A 13815-nucleotide genomic window follows, 5' to 3' on the forward strand; every position below is an offset into this window, starting at 1 on the left:
CAATCCCAGTCGTACTTCTTTGTTTTTGAGCTTCTCTAGTCATGATTGTCTTATAGGCAACACATTGAGCTGCTTTGTGACCAAAGTTATGGCAAGAGAAACATTGGCCATTGAAGAAACTTCTGCGATTATCAAATCTACCAGCCAAATGATTGTAATTTCTATTGCCATCCATTCTTGAAGCAAATTGAGAAGTTTTTACCTGTGGCTGGTTGTAGCTTTTGTTCACCCTTAAGATGGATTGCCCCTGGTTTACCTGGTAATCTTTATTTGTTCTTGATCTAATTCATTCCTGCTTTACCTAGTGATCTCCATTGGGCTTTTGCTCATTCCTCCTTGCTACATCAAGATAACTCTTTGAGGTGGATGCTTGAGATGTTTCTCCATTATAACCCAGACCTGTTTTGATTAGTGGAGAACGCTGTACATTGATAATCTCATCCAGAGTTTCAGATCCTTTAACAAATTTAAGATTAAGAGCCTTTGTTTTCTCAATTTCTTTTCTAAGGCCAACAATTTCACATTCTAACTTCTCAAGAGATTTTTCTTTTTCATCAAGTTGGAATTGCAGAGTATCAATGATCATATCTTTTTCTTTTAAACATGTTTTGAGTCGAGAAATCTCTTCATAAAAACCATCTACATCTATAGCGTCCATGTAATCATCATCTTCAAAGGTCATTAAAAGTTTATAATCATTACCTTGTTCATCTTCGTCACTATTTGATAGGCCATCACTGTCTTCATGAGTGTAGTAAATTTTCTTAGTTTCATTCTGTTTCTTGTTCCATCTAACAGGTTCCTTCCCTTTGTCAATCTTTTCCTTATGAGGACACTTGGAAGCATAGTGACCGACTCTTCTACAAGAAAAGCATTTGAAAGGTAACTTACCTCGGAATCGTCTAGTACCCCGTTGAATATTTTTGACAAAATTTGATTCTTCTTCTTCTTCTGACACGTGTCCTGACTCATAGTACTCTCCTTTTCCTGAAGCCTTGAAGGCAGCTTCTCTCCTATCTGATGGACCTCCTTTCCTCATTTCATAAGCAGTTATAATTCCGTGCAGCTGTGACATTTTAAGGTTTTGTAGATTCTCTTTTTCTTCTATTGCAGAAACTTTAGATTCAAACCTAGGGGACAAAGATCTTAGAACTTTTTCAACCACAACAACCTCTTTTATTTCTTCACCCAAATTTATCATACAATTAACAATCTCATCTACACGAAGAAAATAGTTAGCCACACTTTCATCATTGTACATTCTGAGATTTTCATACTGAATTCTGAGGGTTTGAAGTTTTGCTCGTTTTACCTGATCGTCTCCTTCATAGCTCAGAACAATCTTGTCCCATATTTCTTTAGCGGATTTATACTGCATAACCTTGACAAATTCTGATTGAGGTAGGCATCCTAATAGAGTATTGACTTCTTTTGCATTTGTTTCATATTTCTTCTTCTCAGCCGGATCTGTAGGAGTTACTGAAGGAAAAGTGTACCCTGTATCTATGATATCCCAGACTTCTGTACCAAGTGATTGAAGATAGTCAGTAACTCTTACCTTACAATATACAAAGTTTGTCCCATCAAAAATCGGTGGCCTGATAGATGTTTCTCTCTCGTAGTTTCTCATGATGAAAGATCTTCCTTCAAGCGATCAAGCTTCTTCTGAAGGACCTGCTCTGATACCAATTGTTGGAAATAATACTGAGAGGGGGGTGAATCAGTATTATCAAGTCAATATTCCTTTTTCAAAATCAAATGATATACGCTACTTCAGTTAATTAAATCCGCGTATATACGCAACTATGCAGAAGGAAAACCGCGTATACAAAGCAAACTCTTAATTTTACTTTATCTTTCTGATGATTATTGTTAATCTGAGTTTCAAAATCAAATAACCAGTAACCAGAAACAGTAAAACAGAGCAGAAAGACAATCACACACAAGAACACAAGATGTAAGGTGGAAACCCAATGTGGGTGAAAACCACCTGCTGCAATTCGTCTCTATCTTCCTTTAAATTAGAAACTTCTTTTACAATGTACTGGTGCAGTCCTTTACCAGTACGCAGGCTGCAACCTGTAGAGAGCTGCAACCCTCTCTCGTTCTCCAGCTTCTCCTGGAAGGGAGCTACAACCCCCTTAGCTCTTGCACTAGCCAAGATACTAGTACGAAGGTGCTGGCCTACAGAAGGCTACAACCTTCTCTTTCTTCCAAGGACCACGTTTCATAAATTTTTAGACTGGATCCATGAACATCAAACAATCATAAAAACTTTCTGCATCAAACAACCTCCTTTTCACCAATTAGAACTGAATCAAGTAGATACTTCTCTGACTGTTGTACCCAAATCACAGTAACAACAACTACACACCAAATTCTGAACCCAGAATACTGCAGCAATAAATAGAAGCAGCAAGATCACAACTCAAAATATATACTCTACTTTAATAGCCTGAAAACTGCGTGCATACGCTTTTGCATATGGAACAACCTGCGTATACACCGTTTTCATACACTGAACCAACGTGTATACGCGCCTTCGCTTCACTGAACCTGCGTACAGATCTTATAAAGGATAATTCGCTCTTTCAGATATTCAAACACAAATTAACCCAGATTATCAGTTTTATAGATCAAGCAAGCGCCACATATAACAGATCAAAATCATACAAAGATACTATCATTCAAGCTTAAAGATTATGATCCATCAATAGAACTTATCCTTCTCTTTGCGCTAAGGTTCCTCCTTCATTCAGCTCCATTTATGAACCATAACCCAATTACCAGTATTCCAGATCTAGCACTATATCAGATATTCAACAATAATTCAGATGATCCTTTGCCACATGATCTCCTTCCTCTTTTATAGTTTTAGGCCTTCCACAATACCACGGTCCAAAACCATAATAAACCAATACCACGGACCCAATACTTGGGATCAACACTTCTGACGAGGTACCATGGTCCAAAACCATAAGTTCAAATACCAAGGACTAACTACCACGGACCAAAGGTAAGTTCTCCAACATATACGTTCTTTTCCTTGCATGAAAGTGTGTGTATACACATACGCGCCTTTGAAACGTATAACCCGCGTGTATACGCATCTTCGTCTAGTTGAACCTGCGTATATGTCTTTTCCTTCATTCTGAAAGCCTGAACTAAGATCTGTTACCAAAGAGAGTTGCCATCAAGGACAACACCTGTGCCATAGCTCCAAACCTGTGCCATAATGCCAACACTTTTATCTTCCTGGGTCTTTGCTTCTTAGTGAATTGGAAATGGATATCAATGTGATTTGTTCTTTCTTAATCTTTGCTCATTGGTGAAATGGAAATGGATAGTTATGTGATTTGATCTTATTTAGTGTGGAATTATGGATAGTTATTGAATTCTTCTTCCTTTGCCTCTCCTCATTTGTGACATGAAATGGAAAATGTTACTCATGTTCTTTCTTCCTCCTTTGTCTCTCCTCATTTGTGACATGAAATGGAAAATGTTACCCATGTGCTTTCTTCTTCCTTACTCTTATGTTTAAGAACGAAATGGAAATTGATAGCTACCTACTTTATTCTAACTTATTGGTCTCATCTCAAATTGAAATCCAAATGGATAGCTATGTTATTTGTTCTTCCTTATCAATATCTACATGATCTCCATTCTTCCTTATTTGCGCTTCATTATTACTTAATCTCTGTTGGATAGCTAAGTGAAAATATGTACCCTAATCCATGCTCCTCAATTAAATGTAATTTATAGATGGCAATGTGTTTTTTCTCCTTAGTCTTTTCTTATTAGTGAAATGGAAATGGATATCAATGCGCTTTTTTATTTCTTAATATTTAACACTACAATAAAATAAGCAATTTGCATTGGATTTAGCGTTAGAATTTAGTGCATTTTGTTTACAATTGGGATGATCAACCTGATGCTAAATCTGGATCTATTGTACATGTTTTAAAGCGTCCTTTTTGCGCATGATTTTGCATCCTTTTTCACAATAGATTTTTCATCCTTTTTTACACTATATTATGCATAAATTTTTGCGTCAAATTTTGCACCAAGATTTGCACCTGATTTTATGACAGGTTTTGCTTCTACTTTTGTGCCATTTTTTGCATCTATTTCACCCATTTTTTTCCTATTTCGTGCCATTCTTTTCTTCTATTTTTACACCATCATTTGCATCAAGTTTACACCATATTTTGCATCCATTTTTTGTTGGTTTTTGCATTTAGTCTTACGCCAGGTTTTGCATATAGTCTTACACAAGTTTTTGCTTCTAATTTTGTACCTATTTTTGCATCTATTTTTGCATGAGATTTGGTGCCTATATTTGCACCATATGTTGAATTTGATTTAGTACCAAATTTTGCATCCATTTTTGCATCTTTTTTTGGACCATTTTTTACGTCCACTTTTACATTTTATTTGTCCCTCTTTTTCACATCCATTTTAAACCATATTTTACATCATTTGCTGCATCCAATTTTTCATCGTTTTTAACACCATTTATTGCATCCAATTTTACATCCTTTTGAGCATCAAAATTTGCATCTATATTTGCACCCTATCTTAAGCTATGTTTTGTTTCCAAATTTGCACCCCATTTGGTGTCTAATGTTACATTCAATTTTGAGCCATTTTTTACATCCACTTTTGCATTTGTTTTTGCACAAAGTTTTGCATCACTTTTTGCATCCAACATTGCATCTCAATTTGCATCCAATTTGTGCTATTTTTATGCCCATTTTTGCACCATTTTTTTGTGTCTACTTATGTGTCAAATGTTGCACCATTATTTACGTCCATTTTTTCATCCAATTTTTCATCTTTTTTGGTCTCTATACTACTCAAAAATGGCTAATTAATTACTAAAAAACAACTAAAATTTGCATATAAACGACCATTTTTCAATCGGTGACCAATAGTGGCTAATTTACAGTATCATATAACGCACCCAAATTTTAGTCGTATTTAGCTTAATTATTAATTGGTTGTCTCAATTTTATCATCTGGTAGTATATTTAGTCATAAATTTGGTCACTAAATTAGTCATTGACTTAGTCATTAATTGCCAAAATTAATGATCAAATACACAAAAAATATACTACTACATGATCACCTGAGAAAACCAATTAATGACCAAAATGTTGGTCATGTTATAAGATACTATGAATTAGCTACTATTAGTCATATATATGAAAATTTTAGTCATCATTCGAAACCAATTAATAACCAAAGAAACATGACTAAATTTTGGTTGTGTTATAAGATACTATAAATTAGTTACTATTAGTCGTATATATGTAAAATTTAGTCGTCATTTGTAATTATAAATTTATCATGTATAACAACCATTTATTTTTATTTTTGTAATTTTATATTCATTATATAAATGACTATATTTAGTAGTTTATATTCATTTCATTTACTTTCATTAATAATCATTATAAATGACTAATTTAGTCATTGTATATTCAATTTATTTGTATTCATGATTAATCAATATAAACTACTAATTTAGTATTTTTAGATTGATTTTATGTGTTCATTATTAATCAACATAAATTAATTAGTATAATTTTGCGACTAAATTAAAAAAAATGCCATACAATGTGCATATTCATCTAATATGGAAATACAAAGTTACATATGCTAATCACAATACTAAATAATAACAAGAACAACTATAACTAATTTCAACGACATAATCTATATTATATGAAATGTCAAGTATTAAAATATGAGTTTTCAACTTAATATTGGTTGGACTATAATTTACACGTGAAATATTGTATCATCACTGGAAAGCATTATCATTATGTTGTCAAGGCATTGCAGGTGAATTTTCCAACTCTAAAGACTTTACCATCATTTTGTATATGTGTTTCGCATGTGGGATATTGGCTTTAAGGGTATCAGTATACCGGTTCTTATTTCTCTCTCTTTCTACATTTTTCACTCCATTGTTATTGTTCTCCTCTTTCTTCAATTCCCGCTTCAAGGAAAAAGATACATCATCACCCATGGAACTTTGAAACCCATGGAAGGTTCTTTTCCACCTTCAAGGAAATGATACATCGTCACTATTACCAAAAGACATGACAAAAGAAGAAAATTTCAATTACTTTCCATACATCTAGTACAGTCCAATTTCAAATGAATTCAAAGCCATAGTTGTATGCTTAAATTTAAATTTTACAATTCCTTCTGAGTCATAAATAAGGCACCTTAATTTCATATCATCTTTACAAATTTCCTGAACACCACAATATTCATCCACTTGTATAACATTCCAACTCAATTGAGCCAATGTAGCAACATGGAATTAATACACCCATAACACTCTGAAATCAAACACCAAAGTAAGCTAAGCAGTTATGTTAATTTGATGGAAAGTTTCGCCATATTCATATGATGGTAATTATTTCTCTCTATCTAGTTCAGGAAATCCTCACGTGTATTCAAAAATATGGAATAACATTTTCCATTACTTAAATGGCCTCTCTTATCTACAGAAACTAATTGGATACTTCATTGCATGCAGTGTTATATTTGTATTCATAATGATTCCTCATGAGTGGAAATACAAATGTCGCATGAAAAAATATGGAATCCTACATGGATTATTATTGATACTTACAATCTTCAACTTCTTTTGCATTGTTTACATATATAAGTATTTCTTTGCAAACAAGATGTATTTAACATGCATTTACTTCAATTCTAATTTGTTGAAAACTATAATAAATTGGATATTCTTTTGAGATTTTTATAGAAAAATTGATGCTTGTGCTTACTTATACCTATAATATTTCCATTATTACTTCTAGACACTTAAGGCATGAGGTGTGAATTCCAAGATGAGATTCACCATACCCATCCAGTGAAATGCAAATAAATTAAATTTATTGAACACGTGACATTGACAAAAATCACTAGTTCTAAACATTGTGTAAGAGAAGAAAAACATTGATTACCTTTGAAAGTTGAGTTGTGAATTTTGCAAATTACTTATGAAACCTAGTTCACAAAGAAGTATTTGACATGTACCAAGCCTACAACTACTAAGTCAAGGTGAAATTTTTAGATATAAATTATGGTGTCCAACATAGTGGGAAGATGTGAACATTACATCTAATGTCATGCAAAATGGGTATTATTTGTTCAAAACCTTCTAGATATTTAGTTATATTTATATATCCAGTATGATGTTAAAAAGGATGAAAAAAATGACAAGAGAAACTAACCCAATAGAAAAATTTGTGTCCCAATCATGGCACCACTCTCCATTGTTTCTGCAAAGGAAAGAAATGGATATTGCAAGCTACAAAAATACAAAATATCCATGTTGTAGTGAAGGTTTTAGTTTTTAAACTAGACAGGAGGAAACAATATTGTGCCAAAATAATATGTTCATTGGTAGATCATAAAAGAAACATTTTCAAAAGGCGTTTCTGACATTCTTGTTTTGTATTATTCATACACCATTGCTACCAAAACAAAATTGGCTAGTCTTGAGCATATCCTCATCATATGTGTAGTAGTATCAACCAAGGATTAACATTGATTTCATGATTATAAATAATAATAAAATCATTTGGCAAATTTGACACGTTTACAACACATTTAATTATTATACAAAATTTATTAACAAAAGCGAACCTGTATACTTGAATATGAGGAGCTTGGAAAATTTCATGTATTGCAGCTTCAACATCTTCCATACCTAGAAAAATTTTAATTGTACCTGAGGCATTATAAAGATCCATGTTATCATAACCTGCGAACCTGTATACTTGAATATGAGGAGCTTGGAACATTTCATGTATTGCAGCTTCAACATCTTCCATACCTAGAAAAATTTTAATTGTACCTGAGGCATTATAAAGATCCATGTTATCATAACCTAAGATTGTTTTCCATAAAAAAAAAAAAAAAAAAAAAAAAAAGTTGTAGGCATAACATGCTTTATTGTGTTTCTTAAGTAGAAGTGAGTTATGTTAATGAAATATGGTAAGCAAATAAAGGCTTAATATTTATTGTTAGCCACTAATTTTAGCATTAGATTCATTTGTGGCATTATCAACAGAGATGGATTGTTTTAGTCTGAACTCTACAAGTTTTGTAGCATGTCCTCCAATGCTCGACGAGTATCCCCAGACATTGCTACAATCTATAATACATTATTTCCACCGTTTTGGTTTATTAATACAACAATTATGACACCTTTGCAATAAAATCCCATGCATTTTCCACTTTATGGCCTCTATAGTATATAAATGAATGCGAAATTCCAAATAACTGGCAGAGCTCTTGAAACTTTTCATAATCCACATACTTTCCATTATGCAAACTCAATAGTATGTTTTTCAAATGCATCAATTCCATTAAGATGATTGGAAATTATTTCTTGTAGTTGCTAATTAGAAAAAGGGCCAAAGCATAACTTTTTCATTCCCACGTGACTTGTTATACATGGAAGAAACTTCTCTAGTAGATCTATTATATTTGATATACCTACTAAATCCAAATGTATTATGTGTGACCAATCTAAACATCAGATAATCACTTGGATTCATTTTATTTTAGGAATAGATATCATATATAGATAGTTGTTCTCCTATAACTACCAACCATGACCAAGATCTAGTGGGCCAATCAAATATGTTGTATAAAACCTACAGGCCAATATATAAGACATTAAATCCCATCCATGGGAATGAGGGTTTGATGCATATTTTAGTTTCAAATTTTTGCAGCAATATTCAACAAACTTCATGCATGTGCTACGACCTCCACACAACCCTTTCTTGGGCAAAGCAAGAAGAATTTTTCTTTTTTCATTTTTTTGCAGGATTTTTTTTTGGGTGGTGAGTTTGCAGATCATACCTGAAATGTTTGGTGTAAAATTTACAAAATTAAATAACCGATATGGATTCCTTGTGAAAAATTGCCCAAATTAAAAAAACAATCATCTGAATCAAAGTCTGGATGAGGGAGATATCACTGCTTTAAAATCAGCTATGTTGTAGAAATTTTTATGACGATAATTCGTGTATGATGGCTCTCATATCATTTTTTGCAACTTTTTTTGCAGAATTTTATAAAAATGATTGTCTATCTGAGCTCCTATCAAAAAATCACTGAATTTCAAAAACCCAATTGGTTGAATTGGAGTTCGGATGAGGGAGATATCGCTGATTTAAAATCAACTATTTTTTCAGAACTTTTGTGATGATCAAACAGTTGCAGCGTGAATCTAAGTTTCCATAGTGTCCAAGTATGGATTTCAATCACATGGGAACATGAAGAATGGTCATCTATTTCTAAAACATGTTATAATAAATAGTATGAGTTATATTTAACGAGTTATGCCCATTTTAAATCTGGATCAACATTCAGAGCGAGTTCTCTTTGGAGATGTGCCCTCCTACCCCACTTTAGTAGGCACCTGCTTCACATTCATCAGTTCCAGCGTAGTAGCATTGGTCTCGGGTTCTTTGGAGACGTGCCCTCCCACCCCAGTCTATGTAGGCAACTGCTACTTCATCAAAAGTCAACATCATGGTTATGGGTCAACCACACAAAATCCTTGTCATCGAAGTCCATTTGTTGGGCCCCACATTGTTAGTATCAGAGTTGGTCACAAGCATTATAGGGTATCTCTATCTTCAGATCTTCATTTTTCATGGTTATGGGCCATCCACAAACCCACACTTCATCGAAGTCGATTTGCTAGGCCACACATTGTTAGTATCACAGTTGGTCACAAGCATTATAGGGTATCTCTATCATCGAATCTTTGTTGTTCATGGTTATGGGTCATCCAAAAACCCACACTTTATCAAAGTCCATTTTCTAGGTCGCACCGTATCAGTATCACAGTTGGTCACAATGACGCAAGGTTACCCCTACTTACAACCACAATATGCATATAAAATGCATAAACACATCAGTCCCAGGTGTTTAACTCTCTAAGGTGTCTTCAACCATCATTGGTTAAGGCCTATTCATCAGTTCCTTTATATCGAAACTCAATCACCCCGCTTAAACCTTCTATCGGAACTTTAAACCTCTTCATAACCTTTTATTAACCCTTAAGTCCGCATATATATTTAAACCCCATTTATAAGTGGACTTACACATAAAATCCTCCTATCGGCGCTTAATCCTTTATAACCCATTTACAAAGGAAATATACGCATAAACATACCTTTTTGCCTTTATACGGCCTCTACACACTTCCCGAGGTCACCTTTATCGCAAATGAGGTATCGCTCCTCCACGGCACACTCCATATATGCCTCATCACCCCTTCCCCTCCGATATGCGACTATCGGAAGTGTTTGAATAACGCTTAAGTCTTAAAAGACTCGGCACAACACTTTTAACGTAATATAGGAATACACAGGAAATACACAGAAAACCCTGCTATGAACCCTTGGGCCGGATCTCAAATATTATACACCCACGTTCACAAATATCATCGAGTCTGCTCCTTCCAAGCCTTCCTTCAGCGCTCCACCGATTTCCATTCTTTGACACCTCTGACCTCCGATCGTTGATTATCGGCTATCGGTGCATCTTTTCATCGCAATATCACAAGTCGGAGTAATTCAAGGGCCAGTGCTACAACACATAAAAGCTCCAATGCGATCAGGCTCATGGACCCGATAGGATTATAAATCCACCTGCATAAAATTTCAGATCCAGTTCTATTGCATTATCGGAGTTCGGCAGTTCAATAGGCCCGGTTCCTCTCCACGAAAACGATGTGATGCGATAGTGTTTCGCCGATGCGACTTAATCCTAGTTGTTGGTCTTAAAGATCCAATGGCTGCTATGCAACCATACTTCACTTCTCTGTTCATCCCTTTTTACTTGGTTTTTACATTGTTTCTTCAATTTTTCCCTCTGTGGTTCGGTTCTTCAATGGTTCCCGTCCTTCACTGTTTCCACTACACAACTTCCTCTAAAATTTACTCTTTTGTGAAATCTCCCTTCACCATTTCTCCCCAGAGCTTCACTCTGATCTTCAACTAGATTCAATGACCCATTTATGATTCCTCTAAATAATTTTTCACCTCTGCGTATCCTTTATAATTATGCCTGCAACCCTGTTACAGAACCTACGAATTCACAAGTAATTCATCCATGAAATACTCGTTTCACACACTGACACAGTCAGGAATAAACCTCTCTATATATAAGAATAAACTAATGATTACATCCGAGACTCTGTGTCTCACACAGGCCTGTTCTTCAACTATCAGTGGCCTCCTCCTTTCACTGTACCCGTAGGCTTACATTTATACCAGAAAGGTTCTTTGAACTAATTCTGGTTCAAATCCTAGATCTACTGAACTGACTCCTAAATGTCCTCTATCCTCTATGTCCACTTCTAATCTTCAATTAATTCCTAAGAACTCTCTCTAGTTCTTCGAATCATGAATTGCCTTAAGAGTTATAATTTACTTCTAACTCTTTTGTCATTATTGACCACTCATGTTCTCCTTAATTTGAGAGCATTTACAACATCCTCACATTATCTAATTAATTCCTATTTTAACCACTCAAGAACCTAATTATTACATTAATTCACCACTTAGGAATCCAACTTCCTAATAACATATGACCCCCTATGTCTGCTAAAATATAATCAATTTCTCTTGGGTTGAATACTCCTGCATCACACAAGAATTACAGGGTATCTTTATCCTCGGATCTTTGTTCATCATGGTTATGGGTTAACCACACAAAACCCTTATCTTTAGTGGCTCTTCATATTCAACAAAGGCTTATCAGGAGGTAACTTCACACAATGTGGACCATTGCTTCTTAAGGAGGGAGGAATGATCCAAATGGAAAATAACATCTACCCATGGTATTCATCTACCCATGGTATTCATCTACCCATAGTATTCATTCACCCATGGAATTTACCTACAGTATTTTCAGTGGCATCCACCCATGGTATTTATCCACCCATGGAATTTACCCATGATATTGTAAGTGGCATCCACCCATGGTATTCATTCACCCATGGTATTTTCCCATGGTATTGTAAGTGGCATCGACCCTTGGTATTCATCCTCCCATGGTATTTATCCACTCATGGAATTTACCCATGGTATTGTAAGTGACATTCACCCATGGTATTTACCCACCCATGGAATTTACCTGTGGTATTGTGACCAAAAAAGGCTATAAGTAACAAGTCACATTTTGTAAAAGGATAGATTGTCCACCACAATGTAGTCTTTACAGTTATTATCTATTTTAATAAAACAATTTTCTTTGTGGTTTTGTTATTGTGTGTTCTCCTCTTTTCTTCTAGAATTTCAATTTTTTTAGATGTTGAGGGCCTCCCCCCAAGATCCGGATCAAAAGCGTATTTCAAAAGTGGAAATTTGGAGTCCAGAACCATTCCTCATTTTCAGATTTGAAGATCTTTGAACACATTAAACTACAATCTATTCATAGTGGATAAACTTCCCTTGCTAGTCGCTGGAACTCCATGTATATAAAGACATATACCCATACATTGGTTACCTACAACGAGTGCTCCTGTGAAAAATCAATTTATCTCGTCTATTTCTCTATTTGTGACAAAAGAAACAAGTTACTAATGAATAATAAAGTAAACAAATTATCTGCTAGAAATGCACTTCAAATTTATAGTTTAACATCATAGCTGCACTGAAAATTGATTCTTCCAACAAGCATACATACTTGTTTCTGCAAGACAATGATCCAAGAGAGGAAGCTAGCATAAGAGTTGCCTTTTCTTTGTCAAGATCAATCTTCATGTGATGTCTTACTTTTGGAATATCTTTTGCACCCACTTTTTCTAGTCCAATAATATGCCCCCTGTATACATTCTATGTTTACAAAACATCAAGAATATATCTAAAATGAAAATAATACCTATGTAGTAAAATGTTAGAGGATAGGTTTTACCACAACCTTTGTAGAAAGATGAGCATTTTGGCTACATGGATTTTTGGTTTTCGATCTTCTTTTGACATGCTTCTATTCACGCACTTCATCCTCATCATCCTCAAAATTCTCACTAGAATCCCAATCATTCTCACTAACTGACACATATTATTGTTCTACAACAAGGGTTAAGTTTACATAACCAAACTTATACTTAATGATAGCAAATCAACATACTTATGTAATCAATTCATCAATGCAACAATAATAATAAAAAATGACCATTCTAGATAGTTTAGTGAAGTTAACCTATTTTTCAGCATCTGCATCTGTCACGCGCTCAAAAGTGTGCCAATGAATATCATACTCATACTCACAAAAGAATACGTCATCTCCTTCATATATTTCTCAAATTATTTGGGACCCTTCACATAGCAATGTACCAGGATGGGCTTCATCGGCACATGGAAGATTCAACATTTTTCCATAAACTTGTTAAAAGAGTAAGAAGAAAAGTAATAATGGATATAACTCACAACACAAATAAATCCTCCAATAAGCAACTTTATAATCAAAATCAATAACTACAAATGAAACAAGAGAGATAATATGTTTCATTCTAAACAAATGCAATTCAATAAGGTTCAATAAATATGCATACCTTAATCCTGAAGAGACAACAAAAACCTTGGATATCAAAGCTACAGTGTAAAGAATCAACAGGGTAAAAGTGACCCTAGTTCCATAACCACATAATTGATGAATATAGAGTTATAAGGCAATATAAAGGCCATATTTAAGAGATTCCAGTTTCTTCTATCTATCTGTAAAGACCTCAGAATTATCAAGACTTCCATTAAAAATTGT

At 34.3% G+C, this 13815-nt stretch overlaps 1 non-coding gene and 1 pseudogene across 1 annotated transcript; both read right to left on the bottom strand.

Annotated features, from left to right (window-relative positions):
• Positions 1 to 12475: 12475 nt before the first annotated feature.
• Positions 12476 to 13406, bottom strand: LOC149161048 (origin of replication complex subunit 1-like; annotated as a pseudogene).
• LOC149161049 (small nucleolar RNA snoR28) lies at positions 13275 to 13350 on the bottom strand. Its single transcript, XR_016262164.1, has one exon. It is a non-coding gene; the product is annotated as a small nucleolar RNA snoR28 (small nucleolar RNA).
• Positions 13407 to 13815: the final 409 nt, after the last annotated feature.

The sequence above is a fragment of the Pinus tabuliformis genome, chromosome 5_2 (assembly GCF_031772625.1).
Source record: "Pinus tabuliformis cultivar Carrire ecotype Pingquan chromosome 5_2, CPIR1, whole genome shotgun sequence".
In the NCBI taxonomy this organism is placed as follows: domain Eukaryota; kingdom Viridiplantae; phylum Streptophyta; class Pinopsida; order Pinales; family Pinaceae; genus Pinus; species Pinus tabuliformis.